Raw genomic sequence first — 26,333 nt, 5'->3', positions numbered from 1 at the left:
TATTCCCGAAGAACAGCCTAGAGTTATCAATCACCTCACAATAATCTTAATCGTATGGTAGCGAAACAAGATGTTGCGGAATCACAAACAATGAGACGAAGATTTTGTGATTAATTTTTATATCTTGCCTATAGGAGATATAAATCTCAAGCCAATCAATCTGATTGTACTCGTACGATAGAAGATGCAAGATCAGATCACACAACTATGATAAAAGTAGTATCGGTCTGGCTTCACAATCCCAATGAAGTCTTTAAGTCGTTAACCTGGTTTTAGAAGAAGAAAACCAAAGGTTAAAGGAGAAACGACTCTAGAACGCAAACTAGTATCACACGTAAGGTGTGGGGATTAGTTTTGCACAATACTAGATGTCTCCTTTATATAGTCTTTCAAATCAGGGTTTGCAATCAATGTTAGCTTAGTAACAACGCATTCAATATTCACCGTTAGATGAAAACCTGATTTAGATTCAAGCTAATATTTATCAACCGTTAGATCGAAAACGTAGCTTGTTACACACACTTGACAATGCACGCTTCTAGGTTTGTTAGCCGTACCCAAACGTATGTACTTGTTGGTTCAACAAAGTTAGCCATATGAGCATTTCATATCAACCATGTTCTTCTTCACCATAACTAGTTCAAATAACTTCAAATGAACTATTTAGAGAGTTGTTCAATTGCAAGGAAATCTTATGTACTACATAAGACACAATTAAAGCAAAGATGATTTGACTCACTTGAATCGATTCATGAACTTTTATAGCCACGGTTTGCAAAATGCATTCCTTAGTCTTTTTAAGTTTAAGTTCAAAAATCATCTTAAGATATATAACCTTCTCAATTTCGCAGACTAGGTTCGCGCACTTAAGTTACCGGGCAGAGTTTACAAACTTCGGCAGAAATTCTCGGGTATGAGAACTTCGCCGGTTCGCATACTGGGTTCGCGGACTGAGTTTGCGGACTTAGCTTCACACAAGTAGTTTGTCAACTCCAGCAGAAATTCTCGGGTTTGAGAACTTTGGCAGTTCGCGGACTGAGTTCGCGGACTTGGCTCACTCCATTCTTCCGGTTCTCTTGATCAACAAAGTTCGCAAACTTTGGTTCAAGTAATAGGGCTTATACATAAATGTGATTCCAAAACAATGCTTATGTCAACCATTGGTTATGTAATCTAAACTCTCATTTCAATCATTGAAACATTCTTAGAGGACGTTATATAGTTGTCACACCATTTCTCGTCAAAGCAATTTTCAAGATGATTGAAACATATCATGAATTTTGTCACATGGTAAAGATAAACTTGATCGAAGAGAAAATCTTACCAACACATATTTCGAGATATAGATAGGCGAGGTATACTCGGCTCGAAATACCAAATGTGTATAATCCAAGTCTATATATATAGCATATGACTTCTTGTCTCAAAGAGTAGGATATAGAGTAGATAGACTTTTGAGTGATAGATACGTTCAAGTCTTCACATACCTCTTTGTCGAGAAGTTCCACCGATTCATTGAGTAGTTGTTCTACTTGTATGATGAATCTCCATGAAGTCCTTGAGCTCAACTACACTTTCTATCATAGTCCGAGACTTAGCTATAATAAACTAGAAATCAAGACTTATAGTTTTGATCACTAACATTGGAAAACATGCTTGAGATAGCAACGCATGCGAGTTTGACCGAGAAATGCTCTAACAATCTCCCTCTTTGTCAATTTTAGTGACAAAACTATCAATACACATAGAATACAAAAAAGATAAAGAAGCTTTAGTAGCTCCTATTCCACATGTCTAATCTTCAACATTCTCGAAATCTTTGTCACTTCCAAGTACTCCAATGATCCCAAAGGTTGTAAGTTTAGTATCACCGTTGTTGAAGATCCGTAGATATAACTATGAGAAAACATAGTTCTAGATCATTGTTATACAGTGTCATAGTATTATTACACAACGTCAAAGTTCAATTGTATCACAACTTCAACAATAATACTATGGTGATATGTATCACTCCCTCTTAATCAATACTCCATCTCACATGGAAACCACTCCCCCTTACATAATGATCCGAAAACCATATGTATTTGTAGTATGAACTACATATTAATTCTCCCCATTTTTGTCAATAAAATTGGCAAAGGTACAAGAACGGGATCATAATGAAATTTTCGAGAGAGACATTTCATGAAAAAAGGAAAAAACAAGTACATACCAACAAATTTAAATGCAATCATAAAGCCGAAGCTAAATGCATTCATCAAGGAGTTTAAAGATACAAGATAACCCCTCTAAAATTCCACATCCGCACACCCCTCAAGATATGACCATTAAGAAAAAGTTCAAAAGAACTCTCCCCTATTTGATGTTATTCCCGAAAGAACAACAAGAGCGACCTTAATTTCAAAAGAAAAAAAAGATTTTATTGGACACCAAAAACCATGAGAATGATTTCCTATATCCAAAAAACTCAATCAAATTAATCACAAGTAAACCCATGATTAATCTAATCGGAATACACAATCAAATTAAACACACGAGGTGATCAATTCAATTGATTATGCTCAACATAAGGGAACTTATGGAGACATGAAAATACTCAACTAGATTAATTACAAGAGAACCCATAATTAATCTAATTGGAATGCACAACCAAAGTAATCACAAAAGTAATCAATTTAATTGTCATCTGTTTTGCTCGACATAAGAAAACTTTACGGAGCAATAACTAAATAACCAACCACGATGATTAATTTAGTTCAATATGCTCGACATAACATATCTCACGGAACACCAACTAAGCTAAAAGATCAACTTGGTTATATAGTGCTCAACATAAGATGCATTATGGAGCCTCACAGTAATACATAAAATATGGATCAGGGATGATCAATACTGCGGATACACAAGGATTCATTCTATTTTCAATCACTACTTGCATAACGACAATTAATAGACATAATCCTTGAAAACAAAAGATTTTAACATATCTTCCATAAAATGTTTGAAAATATAGGCTTAACTTTTGTATTTGTCAAAAGTCCATTCATTCTTTTACCAGTACGTGAATACCAATCATAAACGACTTTACTTTTGCCAGAGTATGGGACAAACATAGTTCACAAACGTAAACACAAATATCAAATTGCAATATGACAAATCATAAAGATTAATACTGCAAAACATCATCCTCAAAATATTTTTAGAATTTAATACCAAATAAACCTAAAAAGAAGATGAAAAATAATAGATATGTCTAGTCACAATCATTGCTATTCAAAGCACTAGTTATTCTTCCAACTAAATCAAAAAGAAGACATACTATGAAACAATGTCTTTGAGAAATTCCTTATCATTACCGAACTCCTTGTCGTCAACAGCCATTGGAATATAAGGTTCGTGGAGGAAGGAGTCAATACCAACGAACCGTCTTGGCTGATGATGTCGAACCAGGGCCTTCTGAATTTCAAAAAGATCTTAAAACGCAAGCCTTTATTTCACTAATCTCCTTTCTTACTTTCTTCAACTCATCAAGAACATCGGAAAACTTCTGAGAGTTAGAAGGGACATCCCTTGGCTTTCTTGTATTCCTCCTCTTTCTTTTCAAGGAAGGAGTTACTGGAGATTTCTCTTTTTCCTTGATTGATGGCTTAACAATCATATTGATATCTTTTCCATCCAAAGACATGATGCTTAAAGAACAATTATAAACAACTGGTTTTTGTGAGTGGAATTCACAATCTCATCAAGTAGTCTTAAGATATTAAGGATATCAGAGAGGAAAAAGGAATGTAGGGTTAGCAACCTTTAAACAGGTACGTGGACGCCCAACTATAAACCCTATAAAGAGTAGAATTTTTGATAATAACCCTATACTTTATTTGATAGACAGAAAAAACAAACCTAAAAAAAACTTTCCCTAAAGCCTGAGTGGTACACAATCTTATCTATTTTGATCGGGCACATGAGACAAGATTTACCAAACAACACAATCAATTTGTGTTGTGGTGAACAACAATTTGTCCACCATTTTCCTCTAGAGAGGAATCCTCAGACTTCTGTCTATCAAAGCGATTTGACCATACCTTCTTCTCTAATGGTCTTATTTTGTCTTTGGAAACCAACTTATTAGACGAAGATAAAATCCTACATACCTCAGCAGTCTTCTGAGCAAGTTTAAGCTTCCTTGCTAATTGATTTGCTCTTTTCGTTGAAGTTTGTTGGCGTGCCTCACTTGATGTTTGTACTTGTAACATCTTGATAGTTCATGACCTTTCTGAGAACAAAACGAGCACGTCAAACTTGGATAGTATTCAGGCATTTGTGGTGTGAACGCAACTAGACACATAGTAGATCTTGAAAGATTACAACCAGAGTTTCCAAAAGGTGGGTCAATTGATTCTTCCATCTTGATTGGATTCTCCTCTTCACCGAAACCATCAAGGTTGATATATGTATTGCTATAATTATCAAAATCAATGTTTTCACATAGAAGACCGACACTTGATTTCCTGTCTTCATCAGAATCATAGATCTCAGATATCTCATCAAGTGTTACAACAAGACCTTTGTTCCTAGTGTATTTTTTACGATTTGGGAACTCGTTTTCAGAATGACCAAAGCCTTTACACCTAAAGCATTGTGGCATATCCTCGTCATCAGTCTCGTCAGCACACCTTTTTTTAGGAAGAACGCGATTGTGAGGTTTATCTGATGACCTAGGTTTGTCTCTTGAAAACCGTTTACTTCTCTTCAATAGAAGATCCCTAAACTGTCTTGTGATCAAGGACACTGATTTGTCAAGATCTTCATCCGAAAAATCATCCTCAGACTGATCATCCTCAGAGACATAAACACTTTTACCTTTATCAAGTAATTTAGTGTTCTTCTATTCTTTAAAGGCAACATCCTTTCCGATTTTGTATGTTTGCTCATGATCAAAGATATTTAGATTTCCAACCAATGTATTTCTGGAAAGATTATCAAGGTTATTTCCCTCAATGATGGCATGCTTATTAGACTCGTATCTAGATGGCAGCGATCTGAGAATTTTCATCACAATGTCCTTTTCAGGAATAGTCTTACCCAATGCAAAAGATGCATTAACAATTTCAGACACTCTGTGATTAAACTCATCAAATGTATCTTCATCTGCCATACGAAGGTTCTCCCAATCGGAATTAAGATTTTTAAGTCTAGCTTCCTTTTCACTAGAGTTACCTTCAAATACGGTTTCTAAGATATCCCAAGCATCTTTAGACCTAGTGCAATTTGACACATGGTGCTGAAGATTTGGGGTAATGGCATGTATGATTGCATTCAAACCTTCGGAATTTTTCTTTGCAGCAAGTATCTCGGCAGGACTGTATTCACCAATATTCTTGGGAACGTTTACATCTCCATCTGCCACAACGGGAGCATCATAGCTATTAACAACATATACCCATGATTGAAAATCACGTGCTTGAAGAAAATTTCGCATAACAATTTTCACCACAAGTAATTAGATCCATTGAAGACTGGTGGTATGTTAATAGAGATATCACCTCTGTCCATAGAGTCATATCGCTACAAACACAGACTTGTAAGGTCTTGAACGTGTTTTCATGCTCTGATACCAATTGAAAAGGCGAGGGTCTAACAACACCACCCAATATTTCGCTTAGAAATCTGTATGGACAAACTCGAATATACTTTTAAGAGAATCAACGAGACTCAATCAATTAAAAGTATATCAACGAGTTTATATCTCTCTCTTGATTTGATTTACTCAAGCAGGAACTGCGAGTTTTAATCAAATGCAAGGAATAACTTGGATGGTACCAAATACCAATATCCAAGGATCAATCAATGACAATCAACAACCAAAGTTTGGATTACTCTAATTGATGATCTAACACACAACCTGTATTATCTCAATTATATAAACAAATAAAATGCGGAAATAGAAATAACACAGACACCAGAAATTTTGTTAACGAGGAAACCGCAAATGCATAAAAACCCCGGGACCTAGTCCAGATTGAACACACACTATATTAAGCCGCTACATACACTAGCCTACTCCAAGCTAACTTCGTACTGGACTGTAGTTGAACCCCAATCAATCTCCCACTGATCCAAGGTACAGTTATGCTCCTACGACTCTGATCCCAGCAGGATACTGCGCACTTGATTCCCTTAGCTGATCTCACCCACAACTCAGAGTTGCTACGACCCAAAATCCCAGGCTTTGACAATAAACAAATCTGTCACACACAGACAAGTCTATCAAAGGATCAATCTGTCTCCCACAGATAAACCGTAAAGTTTTTTTTCCGTCTTTTGATAATAATCAAGGTGAACATGAACCAATTGATAATCCGGTCTTATATTCCCGAAGAACAACCTAGAGTTATCAATCACCTCACAACAATCTTAATCGTATGGTAGTGAAACAAGATGTTGCGGAATCACAAACAATGAGACAAAGATATTTGTGATTACTTTTTATATCTTGCCTATCGGAGATATCAATCTGATTGTACTCGTACGATAGAAGATACAAGATCAGATCACACAACTACGATAAAAATAGTATCGGTCTGGCTTCACAATCCCAATGAAGTCTTTAAGTAGTTAACCTGGTTTTAGAAGAAGAAAACCAAAGGTTAAAGGAGAATCAAATCTAGCACGCAAACTAGTATCACACGTAAGGTGTGGGGATTAGTTTTTCACAATACTAGATGTCTCCTTTTTATAGTCTTTTAAATCAGGGTTTGCAATCAATGTTAGCTTAGTAACAAAGCATTCAATTTTCTCCGTTAGATGAAAACCTGATTAAGATTCAAGCTAATATTTCTCAACCGTTAGATCGAAAACGTAGCTTGTTACACACACTTGACAATGCACGCTTCTAGGTTTGTTAACCGAACTCAAACGTATGCACTTGTTGGTTCAACAATAGTTAACCAAATGGTTATCCATATGAGCATTTCATATCAACCATGTTCTTATTCACCATAACTAGTTCAAATGACTTCTAAATGAACTAGTTAGAGGGTTGTTCAATTGCAAGAAAATCTTATGTACTACACAAGATACAATTGAAGCAAAGATGATTTGATTCACTTGAATTGGTTCATGAACTTTTATAGCCACGGTTTGCAAACTGCATTCCTTAGTCTTTTTAAGTTTAAGTTCAGAAATCATCTTCAGATATATAACCTTCTCAAGTTCGCAGACTAGGTTTGCGGACTTAAGTTACCGGGCAGAGTTTACAAACTCCAATAGAAATTCTCGGGTATGAGAACTTCGCCGGTTCGCGGACTGAGTTCACGGACTTAGCTTCACGTAAGTAGTTTGTCAACTCCAGCAGAAATTCTCGGGTTTGAGAACTTCGGCTGTTCGCGGACTTGGCTCACTCCATTCTGTCGGTTCTCTTGATCAACAAAGTTCGCAAACTTTGGTTCAAGGGATAAGAATTATACATAAATGTGTTTCCACAACAATGCTTATGTCCACCATTGGTTATGTAATCTAAACTCTCATTTCAATCATTGAAACATTCTTAGAGGACGTTATATAGTTGTTACACCATTTCTCGTGAAAGCAATTTTCAAGATGATTGAAACATATCATGACTTTCGTCACATGGTAAAGATAAACTTGATCGTAGAGAAAAGCTTACCAACACATATTTCGAGATATAGATAGGCGAGGTATACTCGACTCGAAATACCAAATGTGTATAATCCAAGTCTATATATATAGCATACGACTTCTTGTCTCAAAGAGTATGAGATAGAGTAGATAGACTTTTGAGTGATAGATAAGTTCAAGTCTTCACATACCTTTTTGTCGAGAAGTTCCACCGGTTCCTTGAGTATTTCTTCTACTTGTATGATGAATCGCCATGAAGCCCTTGAGCTCAACTACACTTTTTATCCTAGTCCGAGACTTAGCTATAATAGACTATAAATCAAGACTTATAGTTTTGATCACTAACATTGACAAACATGCTTAAAATAGCAACGCATGCGAGTTCGACCGAGCAATGCTCTAACAAAAGTAATCGAGTTTCCATTTTTGAATTAAAATCAACAGAAAATAAGTAATGGTATTGATGTCCTAAATGGATAATCTTCTGAGAGGTTTTGATTCGGTGCACAAGGATGACAAGTGTGTATGGATCTGTTTCCTCCATCATGAAATTTAAATAAAATAAAAGGTCATCAACTAGGTTATTTATAATTGAATGGGTTTCCCTTGACACGCTAAAATATGAAAAATTAAGGAGAGTGCTAGTTAAGAAAATTAATACAGCCAACAAACTCACTGCAGTAGCAACTGTTGATGCTAGCCCTTTCCTTTTTCAGCCTTTGCTATATCACAACAAGAAGCATCGTTCTATCATCACAAACTACATAAATTAAAAGAATTACAGATGATATGTCATCCATGTATAAGAACCAAAATACTGTTAGTGACGATGTGTAACTTTTGTTCCTATATCTTTTTATGCAGACAAAATTAATTGGCCATCTAAATAAATACGAAACAAACCTGAAAAACCTGAAAGTTTGTCACTAAAACATTGTTAGCGACGAAAGAATGTGCAGTCAGCAAGTCCCAATTTTCCGTGACTATTCCTACTACTAGTGATTTCAATCGTTCATTTTCGATCAATTTACAGGTCTGGTTGTCAAAACTACCAAGAAACAATCACATGAAGAAAAAAATATCATCTGAACGACTAGTATAATTGAAAAGCTGAACCAGTAAATTTTGAAGGACCTCTAAACTCTACTAGGGTTTTTGAGACCCACATCCTTCATATCAAAGATAAGCCAAAAGAAAATTAGAGGGAGTTAGGTCAAAAATGAGTAACCAAATCATCGTCATCATCAAGGTCTGCGAATCTTGGAACTAAATATTTTTTGTATATAGTTCTGCGAGGCTTTTTGTGGCTTCTAATGTCCACAATCATCAGAAACAAAAATGTTATTCCAAAATAAGCTCTATCAATGCCTAATCGCAATTCAGTAAAATGAAATTTTGCATGATGGTATAAGACGTACATAAACCAACCATGTTTGTGTGTAGCTATTTAGGGGGTCCACCGAGCATTCTTTTATTCTAATTTGTCATATAAATGCAACTTAATCATGGACAAACAGATTTAAACAAGCGAAAATCCTATATATGATTCATGCCACTTTAGCTAGAATTACCCATTCGAAAACAAAACCGAGTTATATAAACCAACCTACAAAAGATACGACAAATGATTACCATGAGAAGATTCGACATCCAAATGTAAATCAAGCGCGTAATCGCAATATAGAACTTGACTACTTAATCCACAAAGGATGAAATCATCTTGAATGTCTCATCATGACCTCACAAAAGAACTCATTTCCTCGAAGGTTACAAAACCATGAGATATAAGAAGTGTTATCCCCATCTAAACCACTTGCATCTGACTCTTCGTTGTCCATATACGACTCCTCAGCTATATAATGCAAATAAGAACATTCATCAGCACAAGCAAACCAGTTCACCAAAGAAATACCCATAGCACTACATAAGAAACTCTTAAGAGTCACGTGTTAATTTTAAAAAGAAACTATACAAGTTTAAATGTAAAAACGGATTTAAACAGACTATATATGTAAAACTCTTTAAGCATATTTGTAAATCCTACATATCGATTGTGTGCCTCGTCTTAACCAGATCCGATCTTTAGTTGCTTGATTAACCAGGCGAGTGTGTGTCTCTTAAAAAAACTGGATAAGAGAGTATTCTCCTGATTAAATGCATACTGGTTCATGAAGCAGAACAAATTCCCTTGAGCCACTGTGGTGGTTATATTTAACTTTTTGCCTGTTACTGGCTCCCGCTGACAATCGGTTCTGTAGCGTAACTCAAATTGTAAGTACAAACATTGTGAACACCTTTTTATTTGAGTTCACATCCAATTGATTAAAAATACAAAGCAATAGATAACATCAGATGAAACTATAAATCAAGAGCAAAATATAAGATGCGGAGAAATAAAGAGGTAATAACACAAACGAATTAACGTGGTTCGACAACGGTGTGTCTACATCCACGGGAAAATGAAAGATGGGTTTTATTATTTGTGGGTGTTACAAAGTATGATGAGTTCTATTACTGAGAAAGAGAAGGAAGGAAGGTGTTCAATGATTTAAGAGGAGGAACGAAGGTTCTTCAACCTTCATCTCCTCTTCCCATCAGTCCATCGACCCGTCCCCTTCTCCCTCTTCTCCCTGCTGCTTTATAGGGAAGAGAAACTTGTTTATTACTAAAGTGTCATTAGCTTAGTTTCTAAGCACTCTTAGAGCTGATCCAGTGTGTGCCGTTGTAGGCTTGTGTCCAGCTTCAGCTCATAATAGCCGTCCACGTGTCAAGGTATTTTTGGTGTATACAATTTGCCCCTTTTCTTGAGGATTGATGATGAGCGATCCTCAAAAAAATCACCCTTGCCACGTTTGTCCATGCTTCCGTTATTTCCTTCGATTGCTCCTTATCGTTGGGATTGGTGATGAGTTCTGGGTGAACTATGCTTCGTTTTGCTTTCATCACTGTCATTGGACATATCGCCTTTGTTGCATGGCCTGAGCTATCGTCAGGTTGCTATTGTTATCATCGTCGCGCTATGCACCATCATCGTCGTCGCTTGTGAGTCTCATTTCGGGTAATCAAATGAGCAGCGACATGGATTAATGATTCCAGCGGGTGGTAATAGCTACGTCCATCACTTAGAGGCAGCAGCTTGATCGCAGCATCGTAGCAGCTGTGCCTTCATTCTTACAGCAGAGTTGGGTTTGCCACATCAACAACAACACAGGTGCGTCTCAACAGCATAAGTGGATCTTCATCCATCATATTCCGAGAATGAGACGCAGCATAAGTGGATCTCAGCATCGTAGCAATATCGCTTTGTTGGCACATCATGATTGTTGACAGCAGCGACAAAAACTTTGGGCAGCAACATTGCTTTATTCACATAGCAGCTCCGGCGTCGGTCAGGCAACATCTCTTTTGTTGATACGTACCAGTAGTTGTTCGTAGCTTCTTGGTCTTGTATACATCCAGCTTTATTGGTTTGCTTGCCTTCCTCCTTACAGCTCCCACAGTTTGCTTATGTTTGTCTTCATGCTCATGTGGCTCTTTGCTTGAGCCAAGGATCATACATGGGCCTCGTAGGATTACTCAAAATTATCTGGCACAAAAATGTAAGTGGACGACATTTCGTAAGAGTTTTTTGTATTATAATAAATAAGGTAAATTCATCGTATGAGCAGTAACAAATTTATTAAGTATTTGTATGGTTTCAACATTGTGAGGAATCGTAAATCCATTGTCGCAGAGGTAAGATGAGTGTTTGAACCTGTCACCCCGTTGGCCAATCTCGGGCCAGGAGATTACCGAACGGTGGGGGTTGAAAATCTCCCGGAGACATGGTGTAAAACTGAATGTTTTGCAAACACCTGTTCCGCTGAGCTGCCAAAGGCATGTCATGTTGGGCATATCTTTCTTATGGAAGCCTTCCTCCTGGTCATACACTCATAGACGCTTATGGGGGAGTCCGGAGAGATTGCGTGTGAACGCTTTACCCAGTATGAAGATATGAGACCGGTGGTGTTTTGAGATTTGTAAAAATGTAGTTTACAAAAATGTAAGACATGTACCAAGTACGCAAAATGTGTGTTGTGTGCGTGATAATGTATGCCAGTATAAATAAAATGTAAGGAATGTAAGGAGTATTCGGTATTTGCAAACTCTGTAGTTAGGTGTGATGTATGTATGCCCCCTTTTGGTTTCAGAAGTTGATTGTTGAAGCTTGTGGAAGCAAAAGTATTTGTTCTTGCAAAATCTTTGCTGACACATTGAATGAGGTTTGCCGCATGGCGTGGCTGCTGTTTCTGCTACTGGTATGGCCTTTGAAATGAACTGTTTCGTCTTCCCATATCTTCTAATTGACTTCCGAGACATTGGCTGTGTCTGGAGGTAAGCCATCATCATTGTTTTTAGGGAAGGTACTGAATCTTGTCGTTTGATTCTTCGAACTTTGTTGCCCCACTGATCGTGTGTCTCTGCGACATAGCCTCTCTGATACTTTGTAGCCACATATCATTATATAAACTATGACCTTGTCTATGTTGTTGGGAGCAATCATTACTTGAACTTGAGCTACTGCAAGTGCTTTGCATTCATGGGGGTGAGAGCTTCAAACTACTTCACAACCGAACTTTGGCATCCTGGCACAAACAGGAGTTACATCATTGGAGTGGAGAAACGAAAGTGAAAAGCTTTATTTTTGGGTTTGACATCGTCGTTTTCGGGGATCATCGTCCATGCAAGACTTTGGCTCATCGGTCTTTGGAGATCATCCTCACCGGATTTTAAAATATCTTAAGCTATGCTTCCCTGGGACTCGTCCATTTTGTTCTTGTCTCATCTTTAAGCTTGAACTGGACATCAACTTTGGTACTTCAGCTTTGAGTTTTTATTTACTTTGCACCTTCTCCACTGGGCTTTGCACCTTCGTGTTGTACTTCGATCCAGCGGAATCAAACTCTGGGTAATTTGATCGTTGGCATCGTAATTTGCACGTTGGCTGAAGGTGAGCTCTGATCTTCGGATTACTTGACTATGTCAATAATGTGAGCCGTAGAGTGGTCCTTCCCTCAACAGGTTATCTGTCGAAGATAAGTCTATTACGGCTTAGACCAAGCAGCGATATTAGTCATGGCTTGGCATCAACGTCAGCCATGCCCCTTCGTGACATCGCTTTGCATGCTCGTCCGCCATGCATCCTCGTGACATGGCAGAGCTTCTTCGTCGGCCATGCCCCTTCGTGACATGGCTTTGCATCTTCGTCGTCCATGCCCCTTCATGACATGGCAGAGCTTTGAGTCTTTGTAAAAGAGTCTTGGTAGTGTACTTCTGATACTCGTAATTTTAAACTTGGAGTCTTTGTAAAAGACTGTTGCTTGATCTTTTGTTTAAACTGGACAGTGGTTTTGTGAACCTTTTATCGTAGGGTTGGAGGAACGGATTTTTATCTTCGCCGCACCTCCGAAGATACTTGGTTGTTGGTCGTATACCTGCAAAGAGATGAACGGGAAAAACTTGTCGTAATACCCTCACTTGGACTGCGGAGCTTAGATCTTCGGGTTGCTTGAATCTTCGTAGTTGAGCTGGGCGGCGGACGGACCATGCTTCGTCATTTTCGTCGGTGTGAATTGTGTTGAAAAACATGTAAGAAGTATGTGGAGTGATGGACTGCATCTCCGGATCAACTGGGCTTTGAATCAAGCTCTGCACCATCGTCACCTGTAACTTTTCATCCCTGGACTCTGGACATCGTGGAAGACTCTGGCTGTCATCGGACCTTGGATCTTTGTCTGGTGTTGCATCGTATCAAAACATTGCATCACCTTCATTGGATTTGTCCTTCGGGTTATTGATATATCCTTGCAAAATTCGCCAAAGAATAGAAGTATACCAAAAGAACATCGGAGTAACTACTTCGTCATCATACAATTTATTCGTCAAAATAATACATATACAATTTGCCCCTTTTCTTCTGACTGTGGCGTCAGTTGAAGTTAGAGGGAAAACTGTCTTCGCATTTTCTACATCGTACTTTGTACAATTTTCCAAAGAATAGAAGTTAGATGGAGAACGAAGGATCTTCAGCCTTCCTTCTTTACCACATATCATTGTCAGCGGCATGTTTGCCATAGACAAGAAATCTCAGCAACTGTGCCTCGTTTTTCTCACCTTGCATGGACACGCTTTCACGACATTGCCCCATTCTTGTATCCGCGGAGGGACTTCGTTTGGGGCCGCAATATCTTTGCAACAACAACGGTAACATCCAATAGCTTCAGGATTGCTTCAACGAATTCTTTGCGGCAAGCACATCACTGTAGTAGCAGAGACTACAATGATGGATTTCGTCGATCAATTGGTCATCACGGCAACCTTGTAGCATCGTTCCTATAGTATGAGCACCAGGTGAGCAATGATAACGAATAGCAATAATTGGAGCTGTATGGTTGTTGGAATGGATATTTGGAGCTGCATCATTCATGTCACACCAGTGACATGAAACCATCTTTGGATTAATCAAGGGGCTTTGTATCTTGGGATTGTTGTGAAGCAGTTTTCTTGAACTTGAGCTGTATGTGCTCATCATTTTTGGGCTATGAATCATCGTGGAGAGACTTCGGATTGTTGTGGGAAGGCTAGAATCTTCCTTATCATCAGGGTTGGCGTAGTGTGCGGGTTCACTTTGTTCTTTGGTGTAGAGCATCTTCGTTTCTTCATGAAGTATGGTCGAAGAATAACGGGTGCATGTCACCGTTGAAGAACCTTTGTTGTTGGTTCCTCGTCAGCAGAGCCTGCGTTGGTGGAACCTTCGTCAACTGAGTCTTCGATGAATAGCATAGCCTTCGTTGTTGGAACCTGAATGGTGGAAGCCTGCATCATCATCGTCTTGGTACGTTGGACCACCATCGTTGGAGTCATTTTCGTCCTTATCTTCGGACTCTGGTTCATCGTTGCTGGCGTTCTTTGGTGCATCTGCGGTCGGCTTCGGGTTTTGGCAAGCATTACCAGCATCGGACTTCGGCTGGTGCTCTGTATCATCGGGGTGGAAGAAGAGTCATCGGGCTTGAGTTGTACACTGGTAGACCTTGCATCGTCGTCACTGGACTTGTACTTGGGTGAATTTTGTACTTCTTAGGCATCGGCATCACTTTGCACACTGGAATAGAGTTATTATCTGCTTCATTTGTTGATCGTCCTATCTAAGCTTAGGACTTGGGAATGAACTAGACTGCAGCAACCTCGTTCATTATGATCGTGCCAGTCACAGACCTTCTTGAAGTATGCTTCGTAATTAACTCCTCGTGTAGAAAGTAGGTTAACCCATCGTCGTCAACATCTGGCATCTTCATGCCATCGTCGACATCAGACTAGGCATCGACTTGGCATCTTCATGCTGTCGTCGACGTCAGACTACGCATCGACTTGGCATCTTTACCATTATCGTCTTGGCACGTTGGTACATCAGAATTGTTGGACATTGTCGGACGTAGAACCAAAGCTAGAATTGAAGCACTGGCGTGGCGTTTTCCGCTGCTTTGGCAGTATTCAATCCAGCCATACCATTTATCCACACAAGAATGGGAGAAAGCTTGACCTGCGGGATCCTCTTTGGAAGATTTTTGAGTTAAACTTCAACTCCTCTTTAATCGTGCCCCGTTATTCTTTTATCTAGTTGGGTGTGTACATATCATCGTGATTGGATGGGAGATGCATCACTGTTAAGATCGCAGGTACATATCACCGGAGTGGGACTGGATTGCTCCAGCAAGCACCAGCTTAGTGCTTTGGCAAGCACTACGAGCATCGGACTTTGGCTCATTTGTGCCTGGAAATATAGCCTCCGATGAGAATTCCCGCATCATTCTTCGGTAAAAGGCCTGACGTAATAAGAAGTATTGATTAGGTAATATGTTGAGTCAGACGTCGTCTTTTTCGGCATTACTGAGCTATATTTCCAGTACTTCTTTGGGAAGCTTCGTGCTTTCCTTCTTGCAATTAAACTGTGCTTTCATTCGTCGTATTAATTTGCAATTAAAGCACAAAGTTGAAAACACAAAGATCGTTGGACCAAAGCATAAGAATCATGTGTCATCTTCGTGCCATCGTTGGACCAAAGTATAAGAAGTTGAAAGCACGGAGATCATTGAAGAGATGCAAGCTCAAAGTATTAATACTCTATGCCATCGTAAAAATTGATACTTGGAACTTTCGTGTAACTCTGTTGCTTTGAGCTTCAGCTTGAACTCTTCGAATTTTTGGTATCGTAGCAAGGCTTCGGATCATCGTCGACTATAGGTCAGCTGGCTCTTTTAGAAATCTCGGACTAGGCTAGAGCTATCATATGAATGAAGATCAGTGAGAGAGATATCTTTATCTCATTGGTAAGGAATATCTTCATGAACTGATGATCTGAAAGAGATATCTTCATATCTCGATCTCTTATTCATGAAGATATGCCTCTATCATCATACAGCTTCACATGGCAGTAGATATCGGTGCGTAGGCGAAGATACAAAGACATGTGCTAACGATCATCTTTAGCTAGCCTCTTTGGCTAGCAACAATCATCCTCTTTGGGCACCCCCACCGGACTTTGAATCATCGTTGTAAAGCTTTGTCTCATCGTTATCCTGATTTATGATATACATCAAGGATGTATCATGTTAAAATACATGTGAAAAGAACGACGATGACATCTTCATGCCATCGTCGACGTCACACTTGAGTTATACCATGTGAAAATACGTCATTAGCTTCGTATTTTGAAGCTTTTTGTTATCAGCTTCGTGATTTAAAGCTTCATCATTAGCTTCGTATTTTGAAGCTTTTGTCACCAGCTTCGTGTTTTGAAGCTTCGTGATTTAAAGCTTCGTGATTAGCTTCGTATTTTGAAGCTTTTTGTTATCAGCTTCGTGATTTAAAGCTTCATCATTAGCTTCGTATTTTGAAGCTTTTGTCACCAGCTTCGTGATTTAAAGATTCGTGATTATCTTTGTATTTTGAAGCTTTTGTCATCAGTCGATGACTACTCATGCAAGTGATGAAGATCCAAGCAGGTAGAGTGACCTTTTGGCTTCACCATTTCCCCTGCTACGTTGCTTTATGCATTTGGCATCGGACCTTGGATCCAAGCTTCTTCTGAACTCCATCCTTGTGATGCTGGTACAAACTAGGATAAGGTAGTATTTTCTGACAATATTTTTTGACAAAAGAAAGACATAAAGCAGAGAAGATAAGATCATAAAGTAGAATAGATAAGCTAGTATGGCTAGTAAACTGACGTCTGTCATTATTCGACACTTTTTGTGGTCTATAATCAAACAACAAAGAATACAATGATTCGCAAATACGATGTTGGGATGAACAACAACATAACCATCGGACTTTGGGTTTCCTAGCTTAGAATAATATCTATTACCACAGTCCATTGAGCTATTTTCTCGAACAATGCATATGCAAGGTAAGAAATTCATTTATTGGAAAACATCCCGGACCTATGAACGGTGATTCGTTGAGTTGTTTTTGCAAGCTCAGTTCAAGGCATGAACTGTGGGAAACAAATTAAGCTACCGATGGTAAGACATCAGGTTAAAAATCAAAAAGAGTGGCTATGCTCCGCCCAAAAAATGAAAACAACGGGGGCTTGACTCGCTTGAGAGAAAGAAAACGTTAAGGTCAAAATATATTGTGTTAGAGGATAACATCACCAGCAGAAACAAATCCCAAGATTAGGTAATAATCAAATCTGGACATGGCAGTTCATTGAACCATTTTTCCAATCGGGTAGAATACGAAGCTAGTTTATTATTAGAAAACAAATCGGAAGAGTATGTATAGCATTGCATCTGAATAAACCTCGGCTAGAAGCCCTTTTTGGATAAAAATGCTGAGGAGGTGAAGACCTCTCCTGGGTCTTTTAAAGACTCATGAAAATTTGGCGTTTCATCAAAATATGTAAAATCAATTTCAGAAAGCTTCATTTTCAAGAATAGTAAATTGAAACTTAATAGAAGTGGGTATCGATTCCGAAAAGCAAAGCCACCATTGAATCGTCTTTAAGAACAGTAAATTGAAAATTTTATAAAAATGAAAACCAGTTTTAGAAATAAAAACTTGAATGGTGATAGATCTCACACAAGTTCAACTACATTGTGAACACCTTTTTATTTGAGTTCACATCCAATTGATTAAAAATACAAAGCAATAGATAACATCAGATGAAACTATAAATCAAGAGCAAAATATAAGATGCGGAGAAATAAAGAGGTAATAACATAAATGAATTAACGTGGAGAAATAAAGAGGTAATAACATAAATGAATTAACGTGGTTCGACAACGGTGTGTCTACATCCACGGGAAAATGAAAGATGGGTTTTATTATTTGTGGGTGTTACAAAGTATGATGAGTTCTATTACTGAGAAAGAGAAGGAAGGAAGGTGTTCAATGATTTAAGAGGAGGAACGAAGGTTCTTCAACCTTCATCTCCTCTTCCCATCAGTCCACCAACCCGTCCCCTTCTCCCTCTTCTCCCTGCTGCTTTATAGGGAAGAGAAACTTGTTTATTATTAAAGTGCCATTAGCTTAGTTTCTAAGCACTCTTAGAGTTGATCCAGTGTGTGCCGTTGTAGGCTTGTGTCCAGCTTCAGCTCATAATAGCCGTCCACGTGTCAAGGTATTTTTGGTGTATACAAACATTAAAACAAAGCATATATAGAGCAGCCAAATTTATATACTAAATTACCTTGAAACCATCCGAGGAGAAGTGATTGCACAGCCATCCCCACTTATCCTAGGATACACCTTTGTAGGGTTAGCTTTGGCTTCCTCCATGGTATCAAACTTGACGAAATAGTGGTTCATTAAGGACCTGTGGCCATTATATTTTTTCTTATATCACTAGTCGAAACATATATCATTTCATTTAAAGTATAGATAAGAGAAGGAATCCTTGAATGGTCATTCCCTCACCTTACAGTAAAATCAATCAAAACCCTGTAGGACCATAATCGGCATTGCTTGGATTCCATTGGAAAGAAATCATCAACAACCATAATCCAATTAAATTTAAAGAAAAAATATTTGGAAGATTTTAACTTTAAGTCACAATTTACCAAACAAACATTTTAACAATGTCGTCTGTTGGCTGCAGTTAACCAACAAACGACATTGTTGTCAAAGTTGACGCCATGTACTTCTAATAATCTGAAATCATATTGATTAGATTATTAGAATGAGCCTGTAATTTCCAAACCTTAAAATAAGTGATTTCTTGCCTGCCAATTAACCAACAAAATGAAAGGATAACTGACTAGCTTCGTTCGAGAAATTACATAACATGATCTAAACTTGGTAAAAAAAATATGTTTGCAGGACATATACATCCAACAAATGAGAGAATCATAAGCCGAGATATACCTGTTTGATGCCAGTGACCAAGAGCTTGTTCTTAAGACCACCTTTACCCAAAGGAATCAAAGACATCAAACTTCATTATCCCTGGTGTTGTTAGACATAATGAAGAACCAGTAAATAAGTCAACTTCAAGTAACAATTATCAGTTTAAAATTGAATGGTAGACAGATTTTAATCTCTATCCACTGTAACAAAACCCTAGAATGAAAAATCTCCAAAAATTACTGCCAAAATCTCCAACTTTTACTTGCATAACCTCCACCACCACCCATTCTCATAGAAGATCCAGAGCTTATATCACAAACACTGAGAAAATGAGGCACCACCACCAACTAAACCCAAAAATCTGCACATAAATCAAAAGGAACCCGTACTTTAAAACTCCACCAAATACTTAAACAAAAACAAAAATTGCAAAATTTGTACAGAATATTACCAATCAGTTCATAGAATTAGGTCAAACTGATGTATTAATTAATAACAAAAACAAATAAGGGTTGTACCTGCAGGATCCATTCATATGCTATAGAAAGAGTTGCAACCAAACACACCATACATAATGATTTGACTTTAGATAAGAAATCGGTTTCCAGGGTTTGAGTGATTGAAAGATTGGTTATTCCTGATTCCACTCAGTTCAAACCCAAACACAATCCCATCTATCCTTCTTCTCGAATTTCTCAGCAACACCAAACTTAATTCAACCAAATCCATACATCATCAATCTTGAGTTCAATTTCAAACCCTAATTACAATTTCCTCTGTAACAGCTTCATTTTTAGACATAACTTCTTGGTAGAACATCACCGAAACCACCATCTTCAATTGCACTAGATCCTGCCTTTTTCAAATCGAATCAAACCAGTAGAACCCATCAATCACCATTATTCGTTAACGGCGGTAACATTTCATCTTCTCATTCTCTAAAATTCGAGTTCTAATCCCATCTTCGATTTCTCTCTTACACTGTAACCTACAGAAAAAACCCAAAACTAACTTTCTCACCTGCTCCGTCTTCTTCTCGATCTCTACCATTATTTACGAACATGACATGATTTAGCCGCAGCAAGGGTTTGACAGAGATGCTGATTTGTGAGAGAAAAGAGTTTTGATTTGTAAGATTTGATTAGGTTCAAGAGAAATGGGGTTTGAATCTTTTGATTTCTGAAAACGAGGGTTTAATTTCTGAAAGCTCATATTTAAGTTTTGGTTTAGAAGAGAAGAAAATGGGAGGAGGATAACTCGAGGATAGAGATAAAGAAAAAAAAGGCAAATGTGAAAATCGATAAGAATATAATTCCAAAAGACATTTCAGCCCTTAACTATAATAATAAAGGCAAGCGTGTCCTTGTTTCTTTATTTTTTTTGGTTTGAGGAATTTATTCTAATAACCCTATAAATTATGGGTATACAGATATGACCCCAGGGTTATTTAATAAGTTTTGTAAATTATTATAGTGGCCCTATAATAATATTATATGTTATATTACGAAAATAACCTTCAATAAGATATGAACCAACAGTTAACTCCTCCCATCGGCACAGTAGCTGCTCCATTTCTCTCACTGCTAAAATAATCAACCCCTTCATTTTCTGCTTCTGCAAATCAACTCTACCATTTTCTGCTTCTGCAAATCGTCGTCTTCATCATCTTCATCAAAAACATCATCAAATTTTCTGCAAATCGTCGTCGTCATCATCTGCAAATCGCCGTCTTCATCATCTCCATTTTCTGCTTCTGCTCATCAAATAATGGCCGATCTTCCTTGCAAAAATGATGGTTTTTCTTTGATAACATCTGCTCATCAACTTCCATACAGTGGTCGTATGGGTGATGAATTAGCGCCTCCATCAATAGGTTCTTCATCTTTTGAAGGAGGGGAAATTTTAAGAATAAGGTCATCTATAAGACGCGGATGAGTTTATAAATTTATTACATGGTTCGGATCCGGTGAAAGTTGAGATTAATCATTTGGAAAATGAAGTTAGAGGTGATTAATGTGATTTGATATGTTCGTTTTTGTATCTTAGATTTGTTCATGGTTTGACCTGATTTTGTTTGATTTTGTTCTTTTTATTTTAGATAAGCATCTGATGCACAAGCTGAAATCAAGGCGTTGAGGTTATCTGTGCATTCTAGAGAAAGAGCAATTGAAGAGGTAATTTTTTTTATTTATTTATAAGGTTAATTAAAATTACATACGATTTTAGTATCCGTATTTTCAAATTGAAGTTAAATTGAGCTTTCTGATTTGCTTCTTCAGTTGGGTTTTGATAAGGAAAATTGAAGAAAGTATTGTTCAGAGAGTAATATACACAATCGGTTGATGAAGATGAAGAACAAAATGTTCTTGTAGAAACATGAAAGGATCTGCAACAAAAATAAAAAAAGTAACATAAAAAAGGTAATTATCATCTTGTTTTTTATTTGTTGATCTCTAGATTTCATCTGTGCATTAATATTGGTAACTATGTTGTGTTTATTCATCTTAATTATTGGTAAAATCTCGTCTGCGTGATTGTTTAGATTGCGTATTTCCTTCATAGATTTAGGTTGTGTATATATCCTGCACCGATGTAGTTTTTGTTTATTTCCTTTGTTCTCTGCACATACCTGGAGGTGTACCGAAAATGTACACATTTTTTGCATCTTGATTCATCATTAAGACCCTGTTATATTCTAGATTCATGTAATTTGAAGCTTTATTTTGAATCTCTACCAGATTTATACAACATGAAACTGAAATTTGCATCATTGATTTTCATACAAGGATGTGTGAATATGCCCTTCACATAAAGTTTTTTTATGATTCACCTACATTAGCTAAATGATGTGGTTAGACTTAAAAATGATAAACATGTGCAGTTCCCTGCACATACCTTATAAATGTTGTTTATTAGTTTCGTAGTTTGGATGCAATGAAATAACATGTACTAAAATGATGCAGACTGAACTATGCATATTTTATGCACATGATCAAGTTAGTTTAACATTAAAAATGAAAGACATACTCGGTTTCCTTGTATATACCTTAAAAATCTAGTTTGATAATGTGGATATAGTTTAAAATATGTACTTCATACTGGAGAAATATGTGTTTCTTCACTTCTATTGATCACCAAACAAACTTTTTTCGAATTGTACATTGATCAAAATGATGAAACATTTGATTGTTGTGTGGAAGTTACTCATTGAACTGTGTCAACTGTGAGCAGTAATAATTCTGCCTAGGTAATAGTAAAACCAATATGATTTGGTAGATCGAAATACACATATAGTGATCAGGAAAAGGGTATTGTGTCAATTATTTTATAATTTGTGAATATTCTCTGCACATAATTTGCATCTCAATTTTTAAAAAAATTCTGTGAATATGCCATACCTTGAAGTGAGCAAAAATGCTTACAGTATTTTTTATGTGGATATTTCAATGCATATGCTAAGATTTGTGTTTTCTTTTGCAGGGACGCGTGGATCCAGACCAAATAAGGGGAAATCGAAGAAAGGTACCAGCAAACAAATTAAAGACGACGAAGAAGAAATTAATTTTCATGCTGAAAAATCACTTGTTGAAGAAGAAATTAATTTTCATGCTGAAAAATCACTTGTTGAAGAACAAATTAATTTTCATGCTGAAAAATCACTTGTTGAAGCTTTGTTATCTTTGTTATGTAATTGTTTCATGTTGAATACTACCTTCACATACAGATGTTGTGGATATATTCTGTGCAGAAATTTGTTGCGGATATTTCGTGCACATAGATCTGTTGTTGATATATTCTCCACACAAATGCGTTGTGTATATATTCTGCACACAAATTTGTTGTGGATATTTTCTGCATATATACATGTGTAATTTTTCTGCATAAACAGATGTTGTGTACCACAGATCAAGATGATATATAAGAAACAACAGATGCCTTATAAATTTTGTTGACATATAACCCCTTATAAATTTTTTTCCCATCCGTGGGGATGGAACCCACGACCTTGAGGAAAAACGCCACACGCTCTACCACTGAGCTAAGACGGCAAAATTTTGTTTTGTATTTGCAACAACTCTTTTTTTCTCCACTTGATTAATTAACCCTTCAATGAGATGCAACCATCTTATTTCATAGGTACACCAAGTCAACTAAACATACTTCAATGAACCATTTTGAATCTAACTAAGAAAATGCTACATCAGGTGTTTGCCTGAAGTCCAACTAATGATTAAGTGTGATCCCATGTCAAAATGCAAGGCTTCTCGCAACTTACAGATAACACACTATATTACTAGATGACGAACAACAGGTTAAATGGTCTCCCTATGCTCTGTGGGTTTTTGGTGAATCAATTTATAACAAAAAAATATACAGGGACCAAAACTTCCCAAAAGAGAGGAAGCTATATAGCGCAAGCAAGGGAGTATATATATATACACCTTCTTATGACTTTCCATGGTAACTTCTTTGATCTTTCAAACTTCCTCCACAGTTTAGCCTTCACAAACAAAAATCATTTATGTTAATCTCCTTCTCATTAAACTATAACCAAAAGCATTAAGCCGAAAAGAAAAACACAGATAGCCACAGAATCAGTGTGCATATTGACTCCACATAAAATCAGTGTGTATAATTCCTGCACATGAAATCAGTCTACATATTTCCTGCACATAAAAGATCAAAATTTTGAAACCAACTGAAAAATCACAGAAAAGATCGAGAAAATAAAGCAAGATGAAATAATCCAAATTCGAAAAATGGTAACAAGATGAATACGATTGGAAAACAACAACGAAAAACGAGAAGCGTGCATATGGCCTGCACAGATAAATAAGTGCATCGAAATTCACTGTGTAGAAAACATCCACGAGTTTATATGTGCAGAAAATATCCACAAGATTATATGTGCAGAAAATATCCACAAATATCACACAATACCAGGAGGCCATGAAAAGAAAACAAGCTTTAGTCTGTCCAGAATATATCCACAATTCACCCCGCGAAGAAAATATTTATAATTTTTCGATGGAACATGCATATTTTCGGCATGCAATTTCCTAGACACATTGAGTTAGTGCAGAATTTCTACCCAGGTTGAACGGTAAGGTAGGTAGAAATAGATCCAAGAAAGAAATATTTTTTAAGCCAACAATTTGATATTCGATAACGCTGCTAATTCTCATTCAAATGAAATATATCATTAATTATTTTTATTTATATCCAATAAAACTCCAAATACAGTAAACATTATTGACTCTGGTAATCGAAAACAGGGGGTTAGTTCGTTGTCCGAAATATTTAGCTGCACATTGAGACAGCTAATTTGCACACACCACAATCCCGGGGGTCAACATAAACAATTAAGGCAAAATCATTTCTTCAATCATATCCTAAGTCTATTGTCCTAGACAAAGAACTAAATTGATACCACTAATTTTTTTAGAATATATCATCAGTTCACTATGTGCAAAAAATATCCATAATATTTAGTACGTGCAGAACATATTCACAAATTCATTTTATGCAGAAAATCATATAAATACCATGTATGATGCATGGGTATAACAACTGAAACAAAATCATATAAATACCAAGATAGAGTGGAAAGGAAACATGCTTTAATCTGTACAGAATCTATCCATAATTCACTATGTGCAGATAATCTCCACCAGATTTAGTGTGTGCAGAAAATCTCCCCCAGATTTGGTGTGTGGGTATAAAAAGTGAAACAAAATCATATAAATACCAAGAGAGAGTGGAAAGCAAACATGCTTTAATCTTTACAGAATATATCCATAATTCAATATGTGCAGAAATCTCCACCAGGTTTGGTGTGCGCAGAAAATCTCCACCAGATTTGGTGTCTGCATAAAATATCCACAAATCCATAGTCCATGCATTTCATCCACCAAAAAAATTATTCGATTAAATTACTGACATCCATTTCTTACCTTTCATCCACAATGGTTGCGTGCTCTCAGGTTGTGAATGGTAATTCTACTTTAGTATCATCCAATGTTGGCCATAGATTATGAGGACAATGGATAGCCTTTACATGGGATTCAGCCAAAAAATCAGGTATAACACCTACGAGAAATAAAGAAAATCATTAATAAAAATGATCATAATGTTAGGAAATTAATGTGTTCCTTACATGTATAGTAAACCAATAATAAGCACCTGCACTGGGCACCAACAACTTTTGATTAGAGTCCCCTTTTGCGTATAGTAAGCAAAAAATAAGCACATGTACCAGTCACCAACAACTTTTGATTACAGTCCTCGATGCTTGTTCGTGTCTTCCCTTGTCTTGAATTGTTGTTAATGGGTTAGCTATCTACAGTTGCAGACACCTGCATAAAAGTTTAATAACTTAATCATTCTCTACATAATATAAGATACATACTGATACCAAGCTTTGATAAGCAAATACATGGAACTTTCCAGAATCTACTATGTGCATAAAATATCCACAAGGCCTACTAGCAACTGACTTTTAAAATTATCATCTATTTGGGTGCGAGTGCGACTACTCTAAGAATCTTGCATTACCTCAACAACAGTAACCAAGTGATCTTTAACAGCCGGTATCGTAGCTACGACAAAATCATTATAGTTCTCCGGTTTAATTACAAATTTCTCTCAGTCGTTGCAAATCTGAATCACCAAGAACACTCTCTCAGTCCTTTCCTTGGACGAGAAACTTGCGCTCCATCTGAATCATCAAGAACATTCCCTCTGTGAATAATGTCTGCACGTAAGAACACAAACCATAGATGTAGAGTTAAGTTAAGTTTACAATCACATGAATTGTGAAGAATGTCCGCACGTAAAAAACTGTGAATAATGTCTGCACGCAAGAAGACAAACCATAGACGTAGACTTCAAAGACACTACTGCAAGTATATCATCGCATTTGAATCTCATATTAATCTGAAAGCTAGGTTATACTTTAAAAACTCCAAAATTAACACTATAAAATCCCAAATCCACCAAAAAAGAAAAAGTCTACATCGCACTTGTAAAAACCTACAGATTTCGGAAACCATAAATTACTAAAAAATCAAAAGTCAAAAATCTCATGAATGTGTGTAGATTTCCTACACAGATTGAATGTGTGTAGAATTTCTATACAGATTGAATGTGTGCAGATTTCCTACAAAGATTGAATCTGTGAAGATTTTCTACACAAATTGAACGTTCAAATAAATGTGATCTGGTTAAACATAAAGCAATATAATGCAACAACGCCAAGAAACTCTTCATGATTCCATTCACTACAACAAGAACACAAATTACATTAATAA

At 36.9% G+C, this 26,333-nt stretch overlaps 2 long non-coding RNA genes across 6 annotated transcripts; one reads left to right on the top strand and one right to left on the bottom strand.

Moving 5' to 3' along the window:
- Nucleotides 1–13,523: 13,523 nt before the first annotated feature.
- On the bottom strand, nucleotides 13,524–20,303 carry LOC113333711. 5 transcript variants are annotated; one of them, XR_003352234.1, is made up of 5 exons: nucleotides 19,542–20,302; nucleotides 19,042–19,384; nucleotides 18,595–18,899; nucleotides 18,368–18,493; nucleotides 13,524–16,812 (listed from the first exon to the last, which is right to left on the bottom strand). It is a non-coding gene; the product is annotated as an uncharacterized LOC113333711 (long non-coding RNA). The 5 variants fall into 5 exon arrangements; XR_003352235.1 differs by having other exon boundaries at nucleotides 18,595–18,828; XR_003352231.1 differs by having other exon boundaries at nucleotides 18,595–19,384; nucleotides 19,542–20,303.
- A 228-nt stretch (nucleotides 20,304–20,531) lies between these two features.
- Nucleotides 20,532–22,922, top strand: LOC113333728. Its single transcript, XR_003352276.1, has 4 exons — nucleotides 20,532–21,029; nucleotides 21,122–21,197; nucleotides 21,303–21,443; nucleotides 22,504–22,922. It is a non-coding gene; the product is annotated as an uncharacterized LOC113333728 (long non-coding RNA).
- Nucleotides 22,923–26,333: the final 3,411 nt, after the last annotated feature.

This window comes from Papaver somniferum, unplaced genomic scaffold (genome assembly GCF_003573695.1).
Source record: "Papaver somniferum cultivar HN1 unplaced genomic scaffold, ASM357369v1 unplaced-scaffold_133, whole genome shotgun sequence".
Taxonomy (NCBI): domain Eukaryota; kingdom Viridiplantae; phylum Streptophyta; class Magnoliopsida; order Ranunculales; family Papaveraceae; genus Papaver; species Papaver somniferum.
Note: the sequence above shows the minus strand (reverse complement) of the source record. Positions and strands in the feature narration are given on the sequence as shown.